The following is a 4,805-nucleotide window of genomic DNA, read 5'->3' as shown; positions in this document are numbered from 1 at the left end:
CCCCCCAAAAAACCAACGACCAGTTCATCACAACACACAGTTTTGTAGATTAGGAATTCAGCCCAGTTCTGTAGGGACAGGCTGGGGGCTGGGGTACAAATGGGCTCTTCTGACTTTCCATGGAGACTTAGGGTCTGGCCATGTGGTCTCTCTAGAAGTCAAATTTCTTACACAGTGGCTCAGGCCACAGTAAAGAGGTCAATGTAGAAGCCGCCAATTCTCTCAAAAGGCTTCTGCCATACTTTGTTGGTCAACACACTCTGAGGCCTGCTCAGATTCTAGAGACAGCACACTCATCCCCAGCACTCAATGAGAGCTCAGGTGGAGGGACAAGGCTGCGTAGGCTTTCTAGGCAGAAGACATCATAAACAGTTGAGTCTGGGTGTATGCTGGTGGCGAGTAGGGCTTGTTTGGAACAGTGGTGGGAAACAATGCTGGAAGGCAGACTTGGGATGGGGCAGAAAGGTCCTTGGCTGTCAGATTTAGCAGTCTGAGTTATTTTATTTATTTGTGTATTTATTTATTTAGGCAAGGTGAGCCCTTGAAGACGGGAACAGGAGAAACGAGTGAGCAAAGAATTACAGGCTAAGGCGGAGATGCTATACTCGATATGGAGTTTTCCAGTCACAGCATCAGAGGACAATTGGAAGAAGCAGTTGATCAGACACAACAATGTGTATTGACTTATCATAGCTTAGCCCTTGATGATTTTTGCTATATTCATTTAACAAACACCTTTGTAGTCCTTCCGCCGACCCCTGGTCCCTTATCATGAAAGACACAGATGTTCATTTCAGAAAATCCAAGCCAAGAGTTCAGCCACTGGCAGGTGATGCGCTGGGAGGGGTAAGTCTCTATTGTGGAGGGAACAGAGGGGGCGGCTGGTGGTGAGTCAGTGGCAAAGGCTGAGTTCCAGTGGAGGGGAGCAAGCTGGCAATTGCCATTACAATCTTAAGTGTGGGCAGTTTGAAAATTCTGCTGAATAATAATAATAAAACTAAAAGTTCATACGTATTGAGTATTTACATGCGTGCGGCACTATTCAAAGCACACTACAGTTCGTAGCTAATTGAATCCTGATAGTTTCGGCACGTGTATCATTCTTGTTGTATAGATGAGATGTCTGAGGCACAGGGAGGCTAAAGTAATTTGCTCGTGAATGTACAGTTGGTGAGTGGTGGAGCTGTGATGTAATTTAGCCCTGCTAGCTATTTACTTTGAGTATTTATATGACGATTAGCCCCTCAGTGCTATTCCTACTGTAGTCTATAATGTTCTAGGTAACTAGGGCTCAAATTGTGGCATCTGATTGTTGTTACTCTGAACTCTGGACCTTTGAGAGCAGCTGACACACTTCTCTTAATGAGTCCAAGGCCAGAGTCAGGTGGAATTGTTATCTAAGCTAGCGTGGAGCTGGGACGTCCATTAACACATGCCCAGAGGGCCAAGCTACGGAAACAAAGGAGTGGCGCACTGCACATGCTCAGAGGTACAGGTTTCCCGATGGGTAGGCATGGGAGGGCGCTGCACCTGGATTGGCCCACCTAGGCCAGGTTAATTCAATTCAGCCAATGGGGTTGACCAGGGGTCGTCCACCGCGCCTCCCCACAGAATCCTTGAAAAGGCAGGAGCCCGGAGTCAAGGGAGACACTTTTGGGGGACTCTGCGAGCACCTTCCAGGCAGGCTGTATGTTCGGGAGGAGCCCTACGGATGCCCATGTAAACTTGAAACTCCTTCTAACGCTCATAAAACTCACTTGGATCACAAACCAGGCTTCAGAGTGAATTCTTTCTCGCGCGGAGCCAAAGACCAAGGTCTATCTATCCCCAGAGAGATCTAGCAGAATCAAGTGGTGGTCCCGTGTGGAGGTGTGTACAACTCCATCCTCACCTCAAACCTCAACTGCCTGCGATCGAATAGATGGTGACTCATCGTAACTCCCTGTGGGTTTGCCGAGACTGTTAAATGTTTACAGGGAGCAGAAAGCTCAGTCTTTCTTTCTCCCCGCAGAGCTGCTCGTGATTTTGAACTGCCAACCATGCCCATCCCAGCCCCCAAAGTTACCACTACACCACCAGGGTGCAAAGATTGTCAGGTTGGTACGTACCCCCTCACTTTCCAGTGGTTCAAATAAGTAATGATACTGTAATGTTTGTTTTAAAAGTACTCTGGTGACTTGGGTATTTTAAATTATGTGAAAGTATCCTAACAAAAAAACAAACTCACTGCCGCCAAGTTGATTTCAAATCAACCTGTTAGGACCTAGTAGAACTGCCCCTGGAAGTTTTCTACACTATCACTTTTTTTTTTTTTTAAATCAATTTATTAGGGGCTCATACAACTCTTAACACAATCCATACACACTATCACTTCTTATGGGAACTAAAAATGCCTCTTCTTTCTCCTATAGAGGGGCTAGTGGGTTTGAACTGTGGAGTTTGCACTTAGCGGTCCAACTCATAACCCATTATGCTACCAGGGCCCTTGAATGCACCCTAATGACAATGGTAGTAGGTGCAATTTTGATATGAAAACAAACAGGTGTATCAATGTTTAATTAAAGCAGATGAAAATCGCAGATACAAAGTTGGTTCTGATGAAAATGTGGCATGGGCTTAAAGGCCTCTTTGAAAACAGAGTTAGACTGGTTCATTCTGGTTCTATCCTCCCCCATCCCACCCCACTTTGGCACCGATCATTTGCATCTCCACCTCAGGTGTTCTGAATCAGAATCTACATTTTAACAAGATTCTCCTGACTTCCCATCCACAGGCACTGGCTTGAAGCCCCGTTTGCAAACAAAATGTGACGTGAAAGAAGAGGAATATACTGCGGAGACAAGGGGCCTTCCAAAGAGTTTGTGGAAATGTGAAATGAGATGATAATGGAAATGCCCCACGGACTTTTTGAAGCTCCCGTGTATCATTTGCATAGCTGAGTTTTTTGTTTGTTTGCTTTCTATATGGAGCTACTAAGATATAAGATGATTTACATTCAGGGTCCAGGAAAGCATATATACTCACTTTTTGTTTTTTCAGAAGTTCAAAACTTTCTACATTAGTTTTAAGGTTTAACCACCTCACAGCATAAGTTCAATAATGGTTGAAAAAAAAATGGGTGAACCTGTGACACTCCCTAGAACGTCCCTGTTACTGGCATTTACAGTAAACAGATTTAAGAACCTAGTGACAACTTTATCCCTAAACTGGGCACCTAGAGGACAATTTTATGAAATACTGTCATCTGGTCCTCTTGAGCTGTTCGACTTAGCTCCTGGTGGTGTATGAATTTTGAAGCCCCACGAGCAAATTCTAGAATGCCAAATTAATTCACCCTGTGCACACGATGCCAGACTCAAGGGAAGACTCCCTGGCCTGCCTCTCACCTGTATATTTTAACGTTTCCGCTTTTAAATTAAGAAGTGTAGGACAAATTATGCAACACTTATGTGACATCACATTGAGTCCTTTCATGGAATCTTCTCCTTGCTTCTCCTGGTCATTACTGTATCCCCTATTCAATCATGGCTGCCACAAGCAGACAGACAGGAAGCGCGAGGACATTTTCTCTTGCATCTGTAGGAAACCTGAAGAGCAGACAGTACCTGCTCCAGGTCTGTCAAATAGATGCTTTACTCACTTTTCTAATGTTCAACCAGTGGAGGAAAAACCGAGCGGCTGGCGCTCCTCCCTTGCTACAAAGGGGTGTTTATTAGCTAGGATAGCAATGAAACATTTAATACAATGTCATTTATAACAAAGGACTCATGTCTTCGGTCTTTCATCTGGATAGGTAGTCTGGCTCCTCTCCTGGGTAACCTACAACCTTCCTAGAGTCTAACCCTAATTTATTATTTATTTATCCATCATGATCCCACTTACTTATTTTTAAATCATGCTGACTGTATTTTTATGTAATTGGCACGAAAGTGGTTGATCTAAACAGTTCCTTCTTTCCTACCAAAAAGCTAATTAAGTCTCAACAGAAATTAGGAATGTGCTCATTTTCCCATCAGTCCTGCTTCCTGCCTGTGTCCTGTCAAGAACAGAAAGAAAGGGAAGCTACTTTTTAAAGAGAAATCCAAACCCCCCACCCCCTTTATTTTTTGGCTTCTTCTGAGCAATTGTCATCAAGAAATCGCCCCCATCAACTCGGGGCTTGAGTCCCGTTCCTGCAGTTTCAGCCTTCCTATGCCTCAGTGATGGCGCCGCTGACTTTGAAACCCTTGCTGTCCACTTCCAAGATATTTAAGTTATTTGAGTATTTTACGAGTCTTTGTTTTGAGAATGATGAGGGCAATGAATGTACAAATGTGCTTTACACAATTGATGTATGTATGGATTGTGATAAGTCGTATGAGCCCCTAATAAAGTGATTTTTTAAAAAGTCTTATTTGATTGAGTTATGGATTGTTATATCTGTAAGAGCTACCAATCAAATTATGAAAAAAAAAAAAAAAAGGAGTCTTATGACCAGGAGGATTGTTGAGGGATTTTTCCCTTCTTGTGATTTTTAGATGCTGGTGGGTGGGGTCAAGCCAAGGAGACAGCAGGTCTGGCCCTTCCCTATCCTTACCCTCTGGGCCATTTTCCTTCTGGGAATTCTTTCCCCATCTGGTTTCCTCTTGTCACTTAAAGGGAAAAGAGGAAGAAACAAAAGAATGAAAAACAGTGAAAGAAAGGAAAATAAACCAAAGCAAAAAAATATATGACATCTTTGGAGAATGGCCAGTGTGGTAGAAAACTCGTGTGTTCATGTTTATAAGCAGAACTCAAAATTATTATGGAAGCAACATACTTGTACT

At 43.5% G+C, this 4,805-nt stretch overlaps 1 non-coding gene across 1 annotated transcript; it reads right to left on the bottom strand.

The window, feature by feature from the left end:
* Positions 1-3,503: 3,503 nt before the first annotated feature.
* On the bottom strand, positions 3,504-3,633 carry LOC115872132. The gene has a single exon (XR_004047670.1). It is a non-coding gene; the product is annotated as a small nucleolar RNA SNORA31 (small nucleolar RNA).
* Positions 3,634-4,805: the final 1,172 nt, after the last annotated feature.

The sequence above is a fragment of the Echinops telfairi genome, unplaced genomic scaffold (assembly GCF_000313985.2).
Source record: "Echinops telfairi isolate 266 unplaced genomic scaffold, ASM31398v2 ScPeMD7_7420;HRSCAF=8458, whole genome shotgun sequence".
Lineage (NCBI taxonomy): Eukaryota > Metazoa > Chordata > Mammalia > Afrosoricida > Tenrecidae > Echinops > Echinops telfairi.
This window is presented reverse-complemented; position numbering and strand designations above follow the sequence as displayed.